The sequence below is a fragment of the Hevea brasiliensis genome, chromosome 1, assembly GCF_030052815.1.
Source record: "Hevea brasiliensis isolate MT/VB/25A 57/8 chromosome 1, ASM3005281v1, whole genome shotgun sequence".
NCBI lineage: Eukaryota > Viridiplantae > Streptophyta > Magnoliopsida > Malpighiales > Euphorbiaceae > Hevea > Hevea brasiliensis.
This window is the reverse complement of record NC_079493.1, coordinates 109036850-109047194: the sequence shown is the minus strand read 5'-3', so window position 1 is coordinate 109047194 and position 10345 is coordinate 109036850. Positions and strand designations below refer to the sequence as shown.

The 10345-nt window shown below is 30.7% G+C and overlaps 2 non-coding genes across 2 annotated transcripts; both read left to right on the top strand.

The window, feature by feature from the left end:
- Nucleotides 1-710: 710 nt before the first annotated feature.
- Nucleotides 711-816, top strand: LOC131169790 (small nucleolar RNA R71). Its single transcript, XR_009140702.1, has one exon. It is a non-coding gene; the product is annotated as a small nucleolar RNA R71 (small nucleolar RNA).
- A 4452-nt stretch (nt 817-5268) lies between these two features.
- LOC131170196 (small nucleolar RNA R71) lies at nt 5269-5375 on the top strand. The gene has a single exon (XR_009141132.1). It is a non-coding gene; the product is annotated as a small nucleolar RNA R71 (small nucleolar RNA).
- The last annotated feature ends 4970 nt before the right edge of the window (nt 5376-10345 follow it).

The window sequence follows — 10345 nt, the reverse complement described above, 5'->3', positions numbered from 1 at the left end:
CTATTTGAAATCCCTACTTGACCGCTAGTTTGTATATGGTATGGTGCTACAATCTTATGTTTAACTCTATATTTTTGCACTAATCTCTCATATTGATAGTTGCAAAAGTGAGAACCTCCATCACTTATAATGGCATGTGGAGCTCCAAATCTTGTAAAAATGAACTTCTTGAGAAATTTTACCACAGCACTAACATCATTGGTTGGAGATGGAATAACTTCAACCCATGTGCTCACATAATCTACTCCAACCAAAATATATTTATTCCCGAAGGATTATAGAAAAGGTCCCATAAATTCAATACCCCATACATCAAATAGTTCCACTCTCAATATATTTTGGAGGGGCATCTTATCTCTTTTAGAGATATTTCCTAACCTTTGACATTTATCACAAGAATTCACAAAATTCCTCACATCCCTAAAAATATGTGGCAGAAGAACCCTATTTGAATTACTTTTGCTAAAGTCTTGGAAACACTCATATAACCCCCGCATGGTAAAGAATGACAATCTTTAATTACATCCTCTATCTCCTCATCAGCTAAACATCTCCTAATCAGCCCATCTCCACATCTTTTGAACAAAAATGGTTCCTTCCAATCATAATCTCTAATATCAAAATGATATCTCTTCTTTTGTTGCCATATCAAATCAGGTGAAAGGATTCCACATACCAAATAGTTTATAAAATCTGCATACCACTTAGGCATGCCAGGTGTGGACACCTTCTCACCAAATCCTTGAATCTATCCCAAGTTTCATAAAGTGTCTCCATATCCATCTAAGTAAACATCTGGATATCATTTCTCAGCTTCACAGTCTTAGTTAGAGGAAAGAACTTTGCCATGAATTTTTCTGCCAAATCCTCCAATGTAGTGATAAACCTAGCAGGTAAAGAATTTAGCCATGTTCTTGCTCTATCCCTTAAAGAGAATGGGAAGAGTCTCAATTTAATAGCATCATTCAATATTCCATTGAACTTTAGTTTATCACATATCATGAAAAAACTCTCTAAATGGACATTGGGATCCTCATTTGCAGTCCCTCCAAACTGATATGTAGTCTGAACCATCTGAATAAGACCAAGCTTCAACTCAAAATTATTAGCTTACATAGGAGGTCTTGTAATGCTCGATGTAGAACTGAACACCGTTAGTCTAATGTAATCCCGTAAAACCCTCCTTTGTTGTCTTGGAACTCATGGCTCTTGCTCTTCATCCACCACTTCCTCAATCACAACTCTAGGATTCATGTCATCCATTTCAATATTAGCTTCTTTTTCAGTCTTCTTCCTTTCTCTAACTTGTCTTCTATTCTCTCTGCAAGTTCTCTCAATTTCAGGATCAAATTGTAATGAGCTGGAGTCAACCAATCTTCTCATAAACCACCTGAAAAATAACCAAAACCAAAGCACAAAATTAAATTCAACAAAATAAAAATGTCTAGATTACAAATAAAATAAACTATTTTGACATTAAAGTTGCTAATCCCCGGCAACAGCGTCAAAAACTTGATACGCGTTTGCAAGTGCATGGAATCGTATAAGTAATAAAGAGTAAGTAAGATATCATTTCCACGAGAATTGTCTTTAATTACCAAAATCTATGTTAATTTTACTAATATCTAGAGTATCAAATTGGATTAAACTCAACAAATTAAAATTAAGCTAAAAATGAAATTAACTAATAAAAGGACATTGATTTCACTTGACCCAATAATTAATCTCAATCAATTTTATCTAATAATCATTTTTAACTGCTTTTACAAGGGTAAATAATCAAAAACATTTAATAATCCCTTCCGAGTATCATCAAACCTTCTAATTAAAGAATTAACCCCTATTTCCCAATAGCGAATTACTCAGTTAATTAGAGTATTAAGAAAAGGACTATTTCAACAAAACCCCATTGACCCAATCTTAGTTTTCACTCTTAATTAAAATCTATGATAGTTGTTATCAAATCAAATTCATAATCATATTTTCCAACCATATATTATAAATCTAAAATCATTCAAGTATTTGATCAAGATGCTTAAAAGCATTAAACTCAAAATAATAACTATTAGCAAAGTAGAGAAATTAGATCAAAATCTAGAGATTAAATCAAGTCAAGCTATATCAAATTCCTAGCTAAAATATTTAGCCACTCATAATGTTAAATATAAACTCAAAATCAATAAAAGTAAATCCAAACATCAAATTAACAAATGAGTTCAAATGAAGAAAAGAAAGTGTGCTTGATGAAGAATCCTTGCTCTAGCCTCTAAATGCTCCAAGAAAACCCTCTCCAATTTCTTGCTCTTTCTCCACAATGAAATTTTCTAGAGTGTTTGGGTGCCAAGAGACTCTCCAAAAAATGTCCCTCCCCCTTCTCTGCTCAAAATTTCTAACCATTCTCTCTTTTGGATCCTTCTCTCACTTTTGATGATGTGTTAAACATCTATTGGTTGAAAAATAATCTCCCAAAGTCCATCTCATGGCTAGCCATGCGTGTATGAGGCAATCTCATGGCTGGCCATGTGCCCTATTATCATCCCATAGGCAACCATGCCTGATCCTTCAATCTCATAGGCAACCATGAAAATCTCATGGCCGGCCATGAGATTTTCTGCCAGAAGTAGACTTTCTCCAATTTTTTCACTTTTCTTTATAATTTTTCCTCCTTAAAAATAACAAACATCAATTAAAATGAAAGAAATTAACTTTTAGCTAAATAAAACTATAAAATGTAATTAAAATTAATTAAAAGACTAACTATTTACAAAAATTAATATAATTAACTCTATACAATTACTATATTTCAATGAGCTAATCTCTTAAGGATCTAATCTATAAATGGCAATGGAAAATGGTCTTTTCTAGTTGCACTGTTCAATTTCCTATAATTTATACACATTCTCCATCTAGTTATAGCTCTAGTAGGTACTAGTTTATCATTTTCATTTTTCACTACTGTGATGCCACCTTTCTTGGGTACAACATGAACTAGACTCACCCTTGTGCTTTCAAAGGCTAGGTAAATGATACCCGCATCTAGCAATTTCAAAATCTCTTTTTTCGTAACCTCTTTCATATTTGGATTCAATCTTCTTTGTGACTCTCTAGAAGCTTTATGATCATTTTCCAATAAAATTCTATGCATGCACACAAAAGGATGTATTCCTTTAATATCATTAATGGTATAACCAATTGTCCTCCTATGCTCTCTAAGAACTCTTAATAACTTCTCAACTTCACAATCACTCAATTTACAGGATATGTAGAATTTTGACTAAGAAAAGCATACTTGAGATTTGTTGGAAGAGGTTTTAACTCTACCTTTGGTGCTTCACTTTCTTCAAGAATTGCTAGTGAAGTAGCATCTTACTTTAAATCTTCAATCTTCTCAACACTAGCTATAGGTAAAGGTGAATTTCCTTCCAAAATTTGAGCATATTCTATAGCTTCTACAATTTCATCCCCTTTAGTGATGTTGTGGACCAAACAAGCTTCTAAAGGATCTTCAAGATGTTGCATTTTGAACACTTTTTCAACCAACTCATTTATCACATCAACTCTCAAACATTAATTTGAATCATCTTTCTTTTTCATTGCTTGAAACAAATTGAGCTAAACTTTTTCTTCTCTAACTTTCAATGTAAGACTTCCATTCTTTTCATCAATAATAACTCCAGTGGTAGCGCGAAAAGGTCTACCAAGAATAATAAGAATGTGTACATCCTCTTCCATTTCTAATACTACAGAATCCACTAGTATGAAAATTTTTTTAACTTTCAGTGGCACATTCTCAATCACCCCAATAGTAAATTTAATAGACCTATCTGCTAACTGTAGTGAAATGGTGGTAGGCTTCATTTCTCCAATCTTCGTCTTCTCATAAATAGACAAAGGCATTAAACTAACACTAGCTTCAAGATCACATAAAGCTTTATCTATACTGACATATCCAATGTGACATGGTATTGAAAAGCTACCAGGATCTTTCAACTTGGATAGAAACTTATTTTTCAAAATAGCACTACTTTCTTTTATAAGAGTTACTGTCTTAAATTCTTCCAACTTCTTCTTGTTAGACAAAATTTCCTTCAAAAACTTGGCATATGAAGGCATTTGTGCTAAGGCATCAGTAAAGGAATAGTCATATGCAAAGACTTCAACACCTCTAAAAACTTCCCAAATTGTTTACCTAACCTTGCTTTCTAAAATCTCTGTGGGGATGGTAAAGGTGGAATGCAAGCCTTGGGTGCCACATATTTAGGTTCTTCCTTTCATTATCCTTCTCTTTACTTTCTTTTTCTTCCACTAAACTCTCTTTTTCGCTTTTTTTATCTTTCTCTCTATTTTTCTCTTCCTCAACTTTCTCTTCATCCTTTTTGTCCCCACTTTCTAGAATTTTACTTCTTCTTAATGTGATAGCCTTGCAATGCTCCCTTGAATTTTCTTATTAGCTAGAAAGTTTCCCAAATTTTTTACTATTTGAAGAGCTTGCTTATTGAGCTATTTGATTCTCTAATATCTTATTGTGTGTTGCCATTTAATCCACTCTAGTTGTTAGTTGAGAAATCATATCTTGCTAACTTTGATTGCTTGCTAGTAGAGTCTCAATCATAGCTTCTAATCAACTATCTTGTCTAGTTGTGCTTATTGTGGTGGAGGTTGTTGTAGTTATGTGGAGCAGATGCATTCTGAGGTTTAGGAATTCCAGGAGGATCTATATTCTACTAAAAATTTTGATGTTATTGATATGCATGAGGTTGTTAAAAGTTCTAGTGTTGTCCTTGTCTACCTCCCTAAGAAAAATTTAGGTGGTTTCTCCATACTGGATCATAAGTATAGGAAAATGGGTTATCACCTGGCCTTTGATTATAGTTCCCCATATAATCCACTTGTTCACTTGAAAAGTCTTGACCTAATGCAGGAAAATCAGTAGCATAGTTCACATTTGCAACTCCAACATCTACTGAATTACTTGAACCTCCAACTGAAGAATCTACTTTTATGCTCAGCTTGTCCATCTTCCTTGTCAAAACATCAAACTTTCCATTAATCATATTCATGGCATCAAGCTCAAACATACCAACTGATTTCTTAATCTCATTCCTTTCACAACTCCACCGGTAGTTGTTATAAGCAATTTTATCCAAAGCAAAAAAAGCTTCATCTTCAGATTTATCCATAAGATCACCTCCAGAAGATGCATCAATTGTACTCCCAATAGCTGAAGAAACACCATTATAAAGGTGCTGAACAAGCATCCATTTAGGAATCCCATGGTGTGGACATCTCCTTTGCAAATCCTTGTATCTCTCCCATGCTTCATACAAGCTCTCATCATCTCTAGGTTTAAAAGAAGTTAGCTCATTTCTTAGCTTAGCTGTCGTGCTTAGTGGAAAATATTGAGCTAAAAATTCTTGAGAAAATTCATCCCATATTGTGATAAAACCCAATAACAAAGAATGTATCTGTCGCAACGTATTTTGCGGTTGCTAGGCAATTCACATCAAAGCGGAAAGTTGAGGAGTCACCACTCTAATTTTTGCAGGAAAAATAGAGAAAACCTTTTATTATATTTTCAAAACTTTTGTTTTAAAGAAAATGATCCACTTCTATTCCAGAGATTCAAGGTTCGGGGTCCTTATACTTGTGGGGAAGGTGTTAGGCATCCCACATCGTCCCAAAAGGGTGGATGGATTTAAGGATGTGCTGAAATGAATTAATGTCAATAATTTGAAATGGAGCTTAATTTATAATATTAGTTCCTTGCATTTGATCGAAAATATAAATATAGAAACGCTTAAATATCTCACTATTAGGGTAAGTCAAATACACAAGTAAGTGAAGCAACCCTAAAAGTGAATTTTGACTCCATTTGATCTTTGTTTTATTTTTTATTTTTTGAAAACTTTTTATTTGAAAGAGGCTTCTAAATTTGATGAATAATCTAATGAAATTTTATTGGAAAATTAAATTTGGTTTGAAAATTAAATTCCGTTTGAAAAATTAAATTGGGCTTTAAAAATTAAATTTGTTGAAAAAATTAACTTATAAATTAAAATTTTTAGAAATTAGATTAACTTGAAAATTAAAATATGTTTGAAATTGAAAATGGATTTTAAAATAGATTTTTGGTTTTAATATTTTTAATTTTTATTTTTTAAAAATCTCATTATTAAAAAAATAGAAGCCAATTATTTTTAAGAAATTGAATTTTAGTTTTATTTTAAAAAGTTTCAGTTATTTTATTAAATACAAATATTGTTAAAATGAGTCAAATATAGATGTGATACAAGTGATGCCTACTTAATATTTTATTAATTTCCTCCCTTTCCTTGATTAAAACTTTAATACCGGAAAAAGTGTCATTTAATTCCTAGGGATTCCTATAGATTGTGAAAACTTTCAACTCTCCATTGTTGATCCCATCATCGGTGTCCAAATAACTGAGGGTATTATGTGTGTGGTGCGCCTCATTATGTACAAATGCAAATTATGAGTTGAACACATATATTACTCACAAATTGATCGAGAGATTTAGCAAGATGCTCCCAAAAGCTGGATTTTTCAAAAATTTGTAGCTCCCGACTGATTAAATAATTTCCATACAAGAATAATATTACATTTGAATTTATTATTGTCTTTAGAATAGTTTAAGAAAAATTAATCTAATTATTTTATCTTATTGGGTATAAGACGAAATTATCATTACGCCCAACAAATCATTAATTATTATTTCTTTAGGTTTGAGATCCAATTATCATCGAACCCATGATCTTTATTTTATTTTATTTTGCAAGATTTGAGATGAAATTATCATTAAATTTCCCAAAGGTTTTATTATTATTTTTTTATTTATAGAGCTTAAGATGGAATTATCATTAAACTCAAAAATAATATTAATTTTTGTTTATAGGATTTAAGATGAAATTATCATTAAATCTCCAAAGAACTTTTAAATTGTAGGGCTTAAGATTAAATTATCATTAAACCCCAAAAAAACTTAATTATTTTAATTATACTCAATTATAGAGTTTAAGATGAAATCATCATTAAACTCCAAGGATTTTATTATTTTTTAATTTAAGGATTTAAGATGAAATTATCACTAAACCTTCAATTATTTTAGTTTTATTTGATTTATAAGATTTAATTATCATTAAACCTTGAAAGATTTTATATACTTTATTTCAAATTTGTAGCATTTAAGATGAAATTATCATTAAATCCTAACAAAACTTTAAGTTTTAAAGCCTAAAGTCTAAGATGCAATTATCATTAGTCCTGAAACAATTTTAATTAATTATTTGATTGCCTTTCCTTATGAGGTATAAAATGGAATTATCATTAGACCTCAAGATTATTATATATTTTAATAAATAGGGGTTGTGATGAGATTATCATCAAATCCTAAATATTTTAATTAATTCATTTATTTATAATATTTTATTTATTTTACAATCAAAATGATTTGGGCCTTTTAATAAATTTTACTATCTACTCGTCTATTCAAACACCCATCATCAAAACACGTAGCACCATTATAGAAAAAGGGCTTAGGAATTAAAATTTATATTATAAGCTTTATTTACTAATACTAAAATATTAACAGGATGCATGAACTTGGGTTTTATCATTACGATTCCACTTGTGATGAGCCAAATGCTAATAACGCTCAATGATCTTCGGCCGCAATTATGCAGGATCATGCCACTAATTCAATTAGCAAGAATTTCAACTCACAATCTTAGACTTTTTCAAAAATAAACAGGACACTTATTACATGAGGAAACCATACTTAAGAAAGTATTCCCAAATACCCAAGAATGCATTTAGAATGCCCACACTGATGTTGATAATTCTACTATATACAAATTTTATTCTCATAATTTTCTGGCTTAAATCACCACCTCGTCATAAGTAGGATCTAATACAACACCATTTTCGGAAATTAGCATAAAATAAAAGTTTCAACCGAGCATCCCCGAAAATAAGAACCTTTATTATTTTAGTAATATAAGTAGGAAGCATCAAAACATAATATGTGGGTTTTAACATCAACAAATACTGACCACACTAAAACCAAAATAAAAAATAAAAAATAAAATTCATGTAGCTAACAGCTATATCTATTTATTTTCAAGACCTCATCCATCAAGAATTAACAATCAAACCATATAATCCAATTCTAAAAATTCAAATTCAGCAAATAACCCAACCTCTGTTTCAATTCACTCCAAACCTTCCCTCATTATCATTCAATATATACACAAAACAATAAAACTAAGCAATCATAAACAGCCACATAGTATAAATCCTCCCTACCCATTACCAATATGCTTGATCAATAATCAATGATTACTATAAAAAAACAAAAATGAATCCATAGTCATCAATTAACAAATCGCAAAAAGAATGTACCAGAGAAGTAACAGATGCAATGGCACCAAAAAAAAAAGTGAATCCACTTATGAAGGCAACAATCAAATCTTGCAAGTATCTCCTTAATGAATAACTATAGATCTGCTGGGGTTGAGGCAAAAACAAATAGAATGGGTGGCTTTTGAAGGCGTTGATCTGGAGCAGAACAGACACTGGTATTGGTAAAGAAGAATAGGTAAGCCGTTGGTTTCAACTGAAGCTGAAATGGGTCTAAAACTAAAATAGAGAGTTTTTTTTTTTTTTTTTTTTTTGAGAACAAGTGCTGATCTCTTCCTCCAAAGAGGGCAGATAGCGTGAGTTTTATATGGAGAGCCAATGTCCAAAGAGGATAGTTGTCTTCTTCTTAAATAGAGGTTTGGGTTTTTAAGGAGTCGGTCAAAGGGAGAGGAGGAGTTTTCTCTACAGAGACCTAGATAGCTTAGGAAATTAACAAGATTAATTGATCCTTAATTAATTCCTATTTTAATTAATTCCTATCCTCTTCTACTTCCTCCTAAAAAATTAAAATGGGAGAATATCACAAACTTAAAGGCTGAAATTAAGACCCAACAGAGTATTTTTCTTCTTTTTGTAAAATAATAAAGAAAATGAAATTTAGAATAAATTGAAAATGTAAGATCAAAAATCAAAATGGAATCCAAACAATTCATTTTGTTTTCTTTTAAATTTCTTTCTTTAATTAAATGACACAAATAAAACGACAGTAATTTTTTAAATGAAGGTAAAAGATTGAAATCAAAATGCCAACCAAAATTAAAACCAAAATTCAAAACAAATTGATTTTCTTTTTGTTCGCTATTTTACTTTTAATTTATTTCAGATTTTATTTTATTTCATTTGTTTTAAATTTTAATAAAAATAAAATTACTGTTTGAGAACTAAAATTAAAAAGAAAAATAAAAAAGGAAATATTGAAATTGAAAATGCCAATTAAAATTGAAACTGAAAATTCAAAATAGACTGATTATTTTTTTTCCTATTTTTATTTTATTTTTAGAAAATTTATTTTAGATATGGACAAAATATAGTATTTGCAGCTGCCCCTCTTTACATGTTTTCTGTTAGAGGAAAGAAGAAAAGTAATTTCTAGTTTCCTCAAGACAGGAAACATGTGAAGACAAAAAGACATATATTTTGGATGGGCAAAATCAAAAGGCAAAATAAGCAAATTAAAAGACAATGAAAAAAAATATAATTTAAAATGGAGAAGAAACAAGCTAGGTAAGAGAAATTTAAAGTACGACGCAAGGTTATGGACACTAAAGTCCAAAAAGTAAAAGAAATTTCTAATTTTCTCAGAACAGGAGACATGAGAAGGTATAGTCTCATATTTTGGACGAAAGGGAATAAATAAATGAACAACTTGAGCTCAACAGAAACTTAAATATAGGAAATTTAAAGAGCAACATAGCTCAACAGATATTTAAAAGTGAAAATTTCAAAGGCGACATGGCTCAGCAAAATTGGAAAACAGAAAATTTAAAGAGTGACACAGCTTATCACAAATTAAAAAAAAAAAGGAATTAGAAGAGCAACATAGCTCAATAGAAGCAGAAATTTAAAAGCAATATGAAAATTTGAAGGGCGACGTAGCCTGACAGAAATTTAAACGCAGGAATTGAAAGAGTGACATAGCTCAACAGAAATTTAAAAGTGATATAAAAATTTGAAGGGGGGGCATAGCCCGACGAAAATTTAAATACAGGAATTGAAAGAGCGACATAGCTCAACAGAAATTTAAAAGCAATATAAAAATTTGAAGGGCGACGTAGCCCGACAGAAATTTAAACGCAGGAATTGAAAGAGCGACATAGCTCAACAGAAATTTAAAAGCAATATGAAAATTTGAAGGGCGACATAGCCCAACAGAAATTTAAATAAAAGAATTGAGAAAAAAAATTTAATT